This window comes from Anopheles arabiensis, chromosome 2, assembly GCF_016920715.1.
Source record: "Anopheles arabiensis isolate DONGOLA chromosome 2, AaraD3, whole genome shotgun sequence".
In the NCBI taxonomy this organism is placed as follows: domain Eukaryota; kingdom Metazoa; phylum Arthropoda; class Insecta; order Diptera; family Culicidae; genus Anopheles; species Anopheles arabiensis.
The window spans coordinates 25,868,336-25,881,649 of NC_053517.1; the positions used below are offsets into that span (position 1 = coordinate 25,868,336).

General features: G+C 45.3%; 1 protein-coding gene across 1 annotated transcript in view; it reads right to left on the reverse strand.

The window, feature by feature from the left end:
* Nucleotides 1-12,937, reverse strand: part of LOC120895303 (sodium/hydrogen exchanger 9B2) — a 29,379-nt gene extending 16,442 nt beyond the window's left edge. The window contains exons 1-2 of the mRNA XM_040298524.1: nt 12,762-12,937; nt 12,595-12,676 (exon numbers count right to left, since the gene is read on the reverse strand). The gene's annotated coding sequence lies outside the window, so the exon portion shown is untranslated. The remainder of the gene's footprint in view (nt 1-12,594; nt 12,677-12,761) is intronic.
* Between the last annotated feature and the right edge of the window lie 377 nt (nt 12,938-13,314).

Sequence of the window (13,314 nt, forward strand, 5' to 3'; positions counted from 1 at the left end):
CTTAAGATTTTCCAGCCCTTGAAATGTTAAACATTATAAGCCGCATTTACTGTCCCTTTTGCAAGCGTCTGAAACAACAACCACCTCCTCGAAGGAGCACCAGAGCCTGTCCTTGGTCACCTGTGGTTTGGACAGGCGCCCGGAACGCTGTGACAGCTCTTGCAGCTTTCCCTTTTGACGGCGACCATAAATCGGATGTCACAATCTCGCCTGTGACGGCAAAGAGAGCGGGAGAGATCACGCGTTTAACATTAGTGTCAGTCTTCGCACATCCTGAATTTCCATAACGGGTACCTTTCGCACCTTTCCCTCCCAAAAAAAAGCATGAAAAAGCACCGACCTGGGGGACCGACGGGACACAGTCCCCTGAAGGAAACACAGCGCGAGTGTGTCTTAAATTTCGCCATTTTTCACCTGCCACCAAATCCTGGCGACACCGAGCAGCGGAAAAGGTTAACGCTAAACCCAAATTTATGGTCCCACGGTTTCGGGTTGTCACAAAGCACACACACACGCGCGCGCGCGGGCTCGGCTTACGCGCAAACCAACGCGCCCCGCGGAAGATTTCGTGTGTCGTGACAGGCAAACTCCACGCAAACAGTAGCAAACAAACAATGCAAAGCAATGGGCGGGACACAGTTTCGAACAAGCATGCAAGCAAACATCCGGTCTCCGCTTCCCGGTTGCTTCCGGCTGCTATCGATAACTTTCCCCCCCTCTCGCTCCCCCCAAATGCTCCCGCAACCATCCATTGTGGTTATGCACCAGCTGCGCAGCCACCTTTGGCGCAAACTTTGGGCGCGTTGTTACAGTTGTGACAGCCTCTCCCGTCTTAAGCGCACGCAAAGCTTCTCGCAGCGTGTCCTAATAAGTGAATCGCGGCATTCGCGGCAACGAATAAAACCGTCCTGTTTATCCGACCTGCTGTCGGGGGCTGTGTGTCTGGGGCTGTGCCACACCGACACGTTGCCACATCGTGGATGCAGATGCAGCAGCAGGTCGCAAAAATGCATTTCGTATTGCAACCGTAAATTTATCACCTCGACGACGCCTGACGTTCTTGCCTGCCAGCTTGCATTGCCACCGGCAATTATTTATCGGTTTTATGTGGGGCACACGGATGGGGCTGAGAAATAGGATCAGGATGTTCCATTCCTTGCAGTGACACACACACACACACACACACACACACACACACACAAATTCAGATAGCTTTTCGCGATGGTCTTGTTGGAGCTCTCGCTTTGATGAATCTTTCATTCGCCTGTGACCCAAGTACAGCTGGTAGGTGGTGGTCTCTTTCGCATGCTGCTACAATTATCTGATTAGCGTGATTATCTTACTACCGCGCGCGTGTGTGTGTGGGTTGGGGGGTAAGCAAAGAAGCAAAAATAAAAACCCATTTCGCGAGGGTGTTTACCAACCGGCTACAACAACCGCCGTCGTTATCTTGTTGAGTCAATAATAGGCGTTTTAATCGGGAGAGGGCGGCTCCTTTCAAACAAGCGGCTGGATGAAAAGAAAGTGTCTTGTGTGTTTCTGTTTCTGTTTTGGATAGCGGCTTTGGCTTATTCAAAACACCGGTTCCACGGTGGTGTAAGCGTTCGGTGCTTAAATAAATGATTGCTTACGGTAAACTGTTCGATACGGGTGTGCGGCATTGCACACGGGTGGCTACAATGGTACATAAAGTTGGGTGAGAGGTGCGACCACATGTCCGGTTTGCAAATATGGGTCAATGCCACGGATGATCTAGGTTACGTCGGCTCGGCTGTTATGGGCGCTCTAATTGTGATTACCTTCTAACGGGGAAGTGCAGGACACGATGCGTGATTATAGGTTAACAAGCTTGCACACATTCGTGATTTATATGAATCGTCTCGTCTTGCAAAGAACGCTACTACCGGAAGCACTACAATCAGTTGTTATATAAGTTATAATTATTATTACAGGGTTTTCCAGTCGTTTTCATAGCTGTGGGACACTTTATTGACTCTTTCTTAAATGAACTTAATGTAACGAGAATTGGACTCCCTAGCTGGACAAATCCAAGAGCAATTGTCCAATTAGCCTGTCCAATTTCCATCATATGGAGTTCAGTTCCCTTAGGAAAGAGTCAAGGAAGTGTCCCACAACTATGAGAACCCCTGGATTTTTTAAAGATAGGACTAAAATGTTCTCAAAATTCTTAGCTTAAATTTGTCGCCCAAATACATTGGATATAACGGAAACAGAGATGCTCTTTAAATTTGCTCTCCAACATTTTGAAGCCACGATTATACAAATCTAGTTTAAGTATGAAAAACGTGTGGCAATAGGGACATTTCAAGCAGTTGTATCGTTACTTTATTAGAGTTTTCCACTAAACTAAAAAAATCTTACATTATCCTTTGCTTGTATTTAATATTCAAAAACTACAAAATAAAGCTATAAAACTATAAAACTATAAAACTATATAAAATAAAATATTATTCTTTTTTTATTTATTTTTTTTTTTTTTATTCAGAAGGAACGGCTTTGGCCGTATTGCTTAATGTTAGGGTATAATCATACAATTCAAATGATTGCGAGACATTTCCTTCTCGCAATTATGGAAGGACACCTTATTCCGGGTGTGCTCGGACAGTGCAGGAATTATCCAATCCAAGTCCTTCTCGAATGGCCTATTTTTTCGTAGCAGGGGTCGAGATCGTGCAATCCGTCGTCGTCCATTCTAGTTTGTTTTGTGAAGTCCATTCGTGGCAGGGGTCGAGATCGTGTTGTACGTTGTCATCCGGCGTACTTGTCCGGGTCATCATATGGATAGTCTTGGAGTTTTCGAAATATCCATTGCAGGTTCGATCCAGTCCGTTTTGAATAGTCCAGTAAGCGTAGCAGGGGTCTTTATGAAGTTTAGCTTCCAACGCTTTCGAGTGACAGTATGCATCTAGCATGTTTTTAGGAACCTTTTTTACGAAGGACCTTGTCCTAGCCCTTGGCGAGGATCTATATGCCGGGATCGAGGGTTAAAATCTTTGCAAGGACCTCATCCATGCAAAGATCTTCTGTCTCAAGCCGTGCCTGAACTTCCAGCCATACACATCACGCACATTCATTTATACATTCACACATACAGTCATTCATCACAAGCAAACTAGCGATTTACAACATGTAGCACAAGGACACACAAATGGAGTATGGATGGGAAACATTACTCTTCCGGCCAACCAACCGATAGCAAGCCGTCCGACGATGACAAACGTTCGCAACCCGACGGCACAAGCGCATGCCAACACAGACGACCGACCACCGCACAGCCAGCCACAAGAGTCTTGCCATAGGGATGTCACACAGTTAAACCGTTAGCTCTGCAGAACCCAAAGATAATCCCCAAGAGGCTCCAGTCCGACCCAGCTAGTATATCCCGGATGGGGATACCAGGAGATCTTCCCAGTTTCTCGACTGCATCCAACAAAGTGGGTCGTGCAGCCTCGTATTCCTCGCAAGACCATAGAAGATGGTCTATGTCGTGAAATCCAAGGCCGCAGCCACATGCTTTCGTGTCGACCTGTCCTATACGCTGGAGATGTGCGCCCAATGCGAAATGATTAGACATAAGTCTAGACATCATTCGAATGAAAGCACGCTCTCCAGAGATGTCGCGGAACCAAGGTTTCAAAGAAACTCTAGGAGAGATCGAGTACAGGAACCTCCCAAGTTCATCCGTGTCCCACAAGCTCTGCCAGCGTGCAATGCAGAAAGCTTGTGGGGCCCGTAAGAACTCGTGAGGGAGGATGGGTCTATCGTAAACGGACCCTTCCGAAGCACCCTTCTTGGCCAAATGGTCTGCTTTCTCGTTTCCTAAGATGCCGCAATGAGCAGGCAACCATACTAGGGATATTCGAAACGATTTTTCAAACAGGGAGCTTAGGACTTTTAGAATTTCTTTTACAAAATAGTCTGGGCTCTTAATAGCCTTCACGGATTTTAATGCTTCAAGAGCACTTAGGCTGTCTGAAAAAATTACATACTGATCCGGAGGGCATGCACTTATCAACAGTAAGGCATAAAGGATTGCGGCGAGCTCCGCTACATAAACTGAGCATGGTTGGCGTAATTTAAGGTATGCTTCGGTACACGTGTTGTATACACCAAAACCAATGCCCTGCTCTGATGAGGATCCGTCAGTGTAAAAATGGTTTACATTTGGTTGGCCATGTCTTTCCACAAAGATGTTGGGAATTGTCATCCAGCGAAGATTATCAGGGATAGTTTTAATTGCCTCCTTCAACGAGGTATCTACACTTAAAATGGAACTGCAGGACTCTGATAAGCTGGCACAGATAGTATTTTGAGATGTACTAGGGTGCACCTGTAGAGAAACAAAATCACGATAGACCTCCATGATTTTGCATTTAGACCCTATCTCTTGCAGTGTTTCAAAGTTCTCGATTATCAATGGATTTGATACTGTAGAGCGGACGAAGAGGCGAAGCGATAGTAGCTCAAAACGCAGCTTTAGCGGCATCACTCCGGACATCACTTCGAGTGACATGTTGTGAGTTGACTTCATGCTACCTAGTGCGATTCTAAGACAGCGATACTGTATCCTCTCAAGTCGGATTAAATGCGACTTGGCTGCCCAGTGGAAGCATATGCAACCATACTCCAAGACGGACAGTATCGTTGTCTTATATAGGTTAAGGACGTCTTTGGGATGGGCACCCCACCAGAGTCCGGTAATCGTTCTGAGAAAGTTGATTCTTCTTGTACATTTCTGTACCAGATAGTCAATATGTTTCCTCCATACATTTTTGCTATCAAACCAAACCCCTAGGTATCGAAAAGATCTGGCAATGGATATCTTTTTACCATATAAAAAGATATCGACCTTTGGGTCAACCAAATTCAAGCGTCTATTACTCTCAGTGTTGTAAAAGAAAGAGAATATCAGCATTTCCGTTTTCTCTGGAGAAAACTCGATACCCAGGTTTGTGGCCCACACTTCTAAATTGTTTAGTGTGGTTTGCAAAGGACTTTGAAGGTCGGCGATGCTGTTGCTGGCGACTGAAACAACACCGTCGTCCGCCAATTGCCTAAGGCTGCAGCCAGGTGCAAGGCATGTATCAATATCATTCACATAAAAATTATACAACAAGGGGCTCAAACAGGACCCTTGTGGTAGTCCATAGTAGCTGACTCTCCGAATTTTCATGTGGCCATTGTCGAAATTCATTGCCTTTTCCGAAAGGAGGTTAAATAAGAAGTTATTCAGTCTTGGGGTTAAGCCCGCAGATTCTAACTTTTGACACAGAACATTGACTGATACTGAGTCAAAAGCCCCCTTGATGTCAAGAAATACAGATGCCATCATTTCTTTACGAGAATGAGCTATCTCGATTTCGGATACAAGCAGCGCCAAGCAATCGTTGGTACCCTTGCCTTTGCGAAAACCAAATTGGGTACTTGACAAAAGGTCTTTGGATTCGAGCCAATTGTCCAGTCTAAAAAGAATCATTTTCTCAAATAGTTTTCGCAAGCAAGATAGCATTGCTATCGGTCGGTAAGAATTATAGTCTGATGCCGGTTTGCCAGGTTTCAAAGGGTGACTACTTTCACTTCTCTCCACTCCAACGGGACGGTGTTAAGCTCCAACATAATGTTGAATAATCTCAACAGCCGTTTCCTCGCCAGATCTGGCAGATTATGGAGCAATTTGTTCCGAATCTGATCCAGTCCTGGAGACGAATTATTGCTGGAGTACAGAGCAAGCGATAGCTCTACCATTGTGAACGGTGAATCCATGTGTGGATCACTCCCATGTGCACATTGTTTAAAAGGGTGTGCTTGAGCGAAATCTGGGCAGACTTTTTGTGCAAATGGCTCTAGCCATGCCCCAGAAACCCTTTCGCTCTCGTTTGTTGCTTTGCTGTTGCGCATCCTCTTCGCCATACTCTGAAGCTCCGTTAGCGAAGTGGAAGGCTTGAGGTTTTTGACATACCTCGGCCAGTATGACCTTTTTTTTGCTTTAAGCAAGTTTTTGCACCTACGCTCCAGGCCTCTATAATGGATGTATAGATCCATGGAACCGGTGTCTCTATACCTGGCAAAAGCCTTCCGCTTCGCTGAGAATGCCGCTTTACAATCCGCGTCCCACCAAGGAGTGGGAGGTCTTTTAAAAATCCTTGCCTGGGGGGGCGGCCTCGTTTGGGCACCGAGGGCGCACTCGTTTATCGCCATAACGAGATTTGTATACTCCTCATTCACGGAGAAACTGGGTTCTACGCGGTTTAGCAAAGCGGTCATTTGGTCGCCGTATTTCGTCCAGTCGATGTTCCTCGTTAGGTCACAAGTAACGGGGACTTGATCGACTGTGCGACTCCTCTTGATAATCGAGATCTTTATTGGCAGATGGTCACTGCCAAGCGGGTCTTGGATTACCTTCCACATAGAATCCAGCCCTAAAGACGATGAACAAAGAGATAGGTCTATTGCGCTGGGTCGTGCCATAGGTGAGGGCACCCTAGTTGCTTCGCCAGAGTTTAAAATCGTCAAACTGTATGTGTCGCAGATATCCCTAATGATTGGTGCACGATTATCGTCATGCGTACAACCCCAATCTGATCCATGGGCGTTAAAGTCGCCCAGGATGAAAAAAGGTTTTGGTAGTACCGTTACTAGGGTTTCAAGATCCTTGTTGATCTTCTTTGGGTCCAGATTGGCTCCCGGTGGGATATAAATTGAAGCAATAGAAACGTCAAGATCCCCTAGCTTTGCCTGGATTGCGACGTATTCGATTCCCTCGGGTGTGGGGAGGGGTATTCTGTTGAAGCTGTGACTACTTTGAATACCAATTAACACTCCCCCACCTCGCCTATCACTAGATGGATCATGTCGGTCTTGACGAATAATATTATATCCCGGGAAGGTAATATTTTTATCGGGTGAGAGCCAAGTTTCGCTTAGGGCAAATGCATTACAATTATATTGCCCTAGTAATACTTTAAAAGAATCTATTTTTCCCAAAAAACTTCTGCAGTTCCATTGTAGTATAGTAGTCATTGGAGGCATTAATCATCCAAGCGGACCATCATACTTAGACATGGCCATTTTGATAACCATTGCCTGACCATTCCTCTTAGGAAAGGAAATGCCAAAGGGATCAGCCCGGAAAGAGGTTCCGGGAGGGAAAGGGAGTCTAGGAGGGATTGCAAAATCTCTGTCAGGCTTGGGAGGGATTGCCTGGAGAAGGATCTGGGTTCACTGGGGAATGCCAGATTGCTAGGATTGGGTAGGTTACGGGAAGGTGGACGAGATCGAGCATCACGTGGGGGCATGGGACCCTGGGATTGGCGTTGGGTCGCATCAACGTGACGTCGAAGTGCCTTTTTAGGGGGAACAATTTTGTTTTTTCGGATACCTTTAATTGACACTCTCGGTGTAATCGATCTTTTTACTCCTGTTAGAGGGGCCAGATTGGGCAACGGTTCATTACCCTCAAGGAGTGAGAGTGTATCGAACGGATTCACTTCTGAGGTTTTCTTCAGAACATCGGCGAATGACCTCTTTGAGTTATAGAGGACGGCTTTTTTATGCTCGGCCTGCTTTTTGCGGTACACTGAGCAAGTAGATACTTCGTGCCATTCCTGTTTGCAATGGACGCACTTTTGGGTGTCAGCCTTGCATTCTGCCGAAGAATGCGGTCCTTTGCACTTACCGCACCTAACAGAGTTGGTACAGTAAGGCTCGGAATGCCCAATCTGGCTGCATTTTGAACAGGTAGCCACCTTTGTAACAAAGGGTTGACGGATGGGTACCCGCAGACCCTCAAAGTACAGCGTGTTCGGCAGTACTGTACCCTCGAAAGTGATCCGGAGTGAGGAAGTCTCACGGAACACCTTCTTTCCGTCAACCATTTTCGAAGCGTACAGTTTTTTCACTTCGAGGACCTTGACACGAGGCGAGGATTGATAAAGGAATGCCCCTTGTCCGTACTGAAGGATATCCTCTAAGGGGTATTCAAAGTCATCTACCACACCGATGACTTCCACCAATCCACCAGGAATATATACCCGGTAATCCTCCGTATAGTCCGGATCGGCCACAATTGCATTGGCCTGCACCCGGTCCTTTGCGGTGACACGCAACTTCTTTGGATGCAGTCGGATGACGTCCAAAACACCCGGGTATTTTTTGTATATCGATGCTGTGATCGATCTAACGTCAAGCGGCTTGGTACGAGGCATAAAAAAAACATTATGTGCCCCGTTAAAAGCAGCATGGTACGTTTTGGCCCTTGAATTTACATTCGCCTTAGCAGAATCATCTCGCGATGTTGAAGCCAAAGGTTCATGTAAAACCTTTTTCTTCGCCATCTGCCCTGGGTCGGAACTTTTGCGCTTCACTGTAATGAAGCCTTCCCGCAGTGCAAGTGACAGCGATTTGCGAGGGCGCGCGAGGGCTCGCACGCCATACAAGTTCACTGCTCCAGAGCCCTCGCATTAAAGAGCTTGCGAGCCTTGGAAGTGTCATATGAGCGAGACAGCTGTATGTCAAGTGTATGGCTATCTCTTTCGGGCAAGAAAAAAGCTCCGAAATGCAACGGTGTTGGTGGACAAAATTTAAATGGCCAAAAATTTTGACCACACACACTCTCTCTCCCGGTGCCTTCCCCTGTCCCCTCTTCCTTCAGGCCCCTTCCTCTTATTTCCACGCGCCGCTCGCTTGTGTGCGATAGCTCATCAGCTGGTACTGGTATATGGTGGGGTTGTAGTTGTATCTTGAATTGGCGATTGGTACATATATATGTAGTGTATTTGGTTTTACCTGTGACCTTGACGATGCGAGAGCCGATCAATTCTGGTTTTGAAGCAATATTTGTGCTATGCTGGTGGTTGCCGTTCCGTGCCGTTTCTGATGTGGCCATTTGATCGCCATGTCGATCAACGGTTATGAAGCCAATTTCAAACGAGCGAAGGTGAAGGGATAGTTCCGAACCGGATTTTTTTTTTTTTTATCATGTGTGATACTCCAATGTTGATCTCAACCCGATGTAAGCTGGTTTTAACGGCCATATGAGATAATGTACTCATGTGTAAAAAAATGTCGCATTTTTTTCTTTCCTGATATTCCCGAAAATTGACTCATAATTCAATACGATTTGACTATTTTCATTGATTCCTCATACAACGCATGGAAAGAGGTAAACTGGCTTCGCCAATTTATTCATCTCCGCTCCCAACCATTCATCACCCGAACCACCCACAACCTCATCATTCCATCCACATGCAACGACATTTCCCTCTTCTTTAACAGCAAAGGTCTCAACCGAAGCTTCTACAGACTGCTGCTTTCCATTTTCCTGTTTCTTCTTCTTCTATTTGTCGTATACCTGGTCATGCCAGCCAATGCAAGCTTTAGCGTCTTTTTAGTACCACACACCCGGCTGGCCAGTCCTTACTACGAGGGGACGGTCTATATGAGGCTTGAACCAATGACGGGCATGATATTATCATCCTTTATGTATCCACATTAATACAAAATGTGCGACAAAACAACACATAAACGTCGTTCAACAGCTCTTTGGTTTATTTCTTTTAAAACATGATTATATAGCCACCTACATAAGGAAGAAGAAGAAGAAAGCCACATACAAAAACACACGCATTTCCGGTGGGAGGGGGGGAAGGTGGGAAGGGGGGAGGAGGAGGAGGGAGACAACGGACGCTGACAGTGCCTCTTTCAACGGTGAGCCGTCAGGATCGGGCCGTGATCTGCGCACATCCTTTTGAACGTGTCACCAACTGATAATAAAACGTTAGAAACGGACTCTCTCACCCGCAGGTACCCATCTTCTACCATCTGTTACACATTTTTTGACACACCATGAACAGCTTCCTTTTGTCTGTCTTTGCGAACGACTATGGGCTGGATCGTTCAGTACCAGGGGTAGGACATGGCCTACCCATCGCGAGTATGGTGCGCTACAAGTTGGTGGATCTGATACCAGCTTAATTCAATGTAATGATGGCAGCATCCTTGCTGTTGGGATTGTAAAACACAAGACGAGGCAAAACGACATGCGCAATCGAAATGCAGTCCGCAAACATCCAGACAAAATCAACTAGTGAACGTGCATACAAACCTTCAAACAAACTAAATATATGTCATCATGTTTATTCCCCCTTTAAAAATGCGTAGTGATTTATGAGAATATAATCTAGATTTATTTATCTTAAATGATGTGTAAAAGCCGCACATACAATAAATATATAAATAAATATAATATATAAGTATAAATAAATAAATAAATAAATGTAGGCTTGGTTTAAGCGTCTAGCAGGGAAATATTCTAAACTAGAGAAGGATTTAGTAGCAATTTAACTTGCGAGCGAGGGGGGGGGAGGGGGGGTTCCTTTTTGGGGCCCCTCAAGACCACGGGGCCCGACGCGGCCGCTTAATTTGCTTAGCGCTTATTCCGCCCCTTGACACACACGCGCTTGTCAAAACACTTAACTTAAAATTAGGCATATCGATTTATGCCTTAAATCGTACTTAAGTCTAATCTTAACCCACTTGCGCACATCTACACGACATCACCATAATAGTCTTATCTTGTTAATTCAAATTTTTAATGTTAACTCTTCGACGGTCGCGCACACCACTGAACACTAAGAACATCGTAGGCCGCTGGGGATGAATGTTTGTCGCCTTTTCGAATTTTCGTCAGCAGCCTGTTCGATCACAGTTGACCTGAGGAAAGATAAAACATTAGGTTTAGAGACAACAGATTTAGATGTAGCGATAGTGCATCTAGAAGGAACTCACTCGTGGGGTTTTTTCTCCTGCCAGGACCGCAATCAGTATTTGACCGCAATCAGTAGTGCGGTCGGTTCGGTCCTGTTGCTGCTGCAGCTATTGTGAGGCAGAGGATAATGATTCGAAGGGTTGAATTTCTGTCCCGAACGTTGTGAACGAGCGCTCGACACCGTCTCACGGCGCAATCGGGGCACCCGGTGCCGGCTGGGTGTTGTGCTGGTAGAGCCCGACTCTTCGCCGTACAGCTTCCGGAGGATGTTCTTAAATGGTTCCTCGTTCCAGGATAGAGGAAAATTGGCTGCAAAAAAAGGAATAAACACAATGATTAGCATCCTAATCCCTAGCTTCACCAAACAATCTTCTTCTTCTTTCGTGGCCCACTTACAACTTACCGTATCATACACAATCATACACAGCGCACAGTCGCAAACACCTGCGGCAGGCCCATATCATTTCTGCATTATATCTGCAAGTTAAAAGAGGTCATAGTCTATTAAAATAATGTTTCTTTATCACTATAATCGCAGGATAACGCTTACCCACTGTCTTGTGCTGTGTTGTCCACCACACCACTTTTCTATGCCGGTACATGCACGTACCGCTTCCGACGGAGCCAGCACGCATTGGGCAGGACTTCTACCACTTTCTTTTGCTAAAATGGCACTTACTTACGTAAAATTAAGAACTTAATTATTAAAAAACTTACCGCACTTGATCAGCCAACAACACTGTTTACGTTTTTTTTACACACACAACCTGACTTCTACAGTGACAGCAGCCGCAGAGCACCAACACAACGAAAGGTGTCAGGCAAGACGTCAGACGATCTTAGGTGAGGGGTAGGAAGGAGATCGGTGGTGAGGGACGTGAAAGCTCAGCTCGACAGAATCGCTATAGGAGGAAGCGAGGCAACTAGACTAGACTAGAGAAATTAGAGCGAGAGGTACCTCACCAACCATCGCATTGTTTGCCGGGTTCATCAGACTCGTCCATAGGCTCCGCCTCCATGGGAGAGCCCGAGCCAACAATTCAACTGAGTGGAGGACAAGGATCGTAGGATAAGAGAGGATCACTTACCAAACACAGGACAAATGAGAGGAGAGCGCGCTCTTCAAGATGCGAGCGCGCGAGATGCGAACGCACAAAATGCGAGCACAAGAGATGCGCGCCGTACGCACCTGTATTGTCGCTCAACACTCTCAAACGGGTAACACACGGACAATCACATACACTACACACACTTAACACAGTACACTACGCACTGTACACTTACTACGCACAGCAAGCACAGATCGCTTCACGTTCAACTAAGCGTACGTAAATCTTCGTGTGTGTATGGTGGGGTCAGTGGCTTGACTTTGGCCGTAATCATCCACCTGGAGCGCGTATCGAGAACGTCCGATTCGCTTCGTGGTTGGCGACAGAATGATTCTTTTTTTATATTACTGTTCAATAAAGTGTAGTGAAACTAGCATGATGTTCATAGAGCACTCAAATGAAAAGGTTCTGAGAATTTCAGTATATCTTATCGGTGTAATAATGCAAAAAAAACAGGTGCCCACTTTGCCCCGTGTTGCCTTATTTGTACGCAGAACACGTAAATGAAAATTGTGTTGAAATGATCCATTCAGTCCTATTACATACACGGTAGCAATGGGTATGGGTGTATAAATATCGCATCTTATCAATTAATTAATCGCTTCAGCCCCCGGAAAAAGGAATCCTTAAACATGCACATAAACAAGGATGGTTCTTTCTGGGAAAGAAAACAGAAGAGCATACACGGGGTAAACTTACATTAAAAACCCTCCAACGCGGATGACGAAGTTGACGATCAAAGAAAGATCACGTCACGTGGAAATGATCATCGACATTGATACTAAAATGAGAATAAAACTAAATTAGACTGTAGACGAAACACCGACAAAATGATCTTCATATTGATCACGTTTTGCTAGCCGCACCTGAACGATCGCACCACACTTCAGCACACGTTGAGTTGATTGTAGCATTAAGTAAACTTTCCGCGCATGCTGTTACACTCACGTTTTGTCCACAAAATCAACACAAATTCCCCCTTCTTCAAAAATTGTAATAAATAATTTCGCACCATTCGAACGCGGCGCGTGTAGTTTGTTTTGGTTTTTAATTCAATTAAAAAAAATCGGTAAACATTCGCCGGCTGTCAGTGTGTAGTTTTTCTTACCGAACGCTAGAGGGCGCTAGTGCAATCGCACAGTGGGTGAGCGGCATGTGGAGTTTGAAATATTTCATTTCAAATTAATTGTAGTGGATCGGTTTTTAACGAGAATCTAAAATGAGATCTTATCGATTTTTAATGTCTTGCCACAGTTTTCATACATTTTGTTTAATTATATTAATTAAATAATCTGGCACAGAAGCTCATTTTTAAGTTTTATGGAGTCTCTAGAGTATACATTTTCCCAATAGAACAAGTTCACTTTGTTTGTACCTTGCTTGTAACGAAAACACAAATTAACTCACTAAGACCCCGTT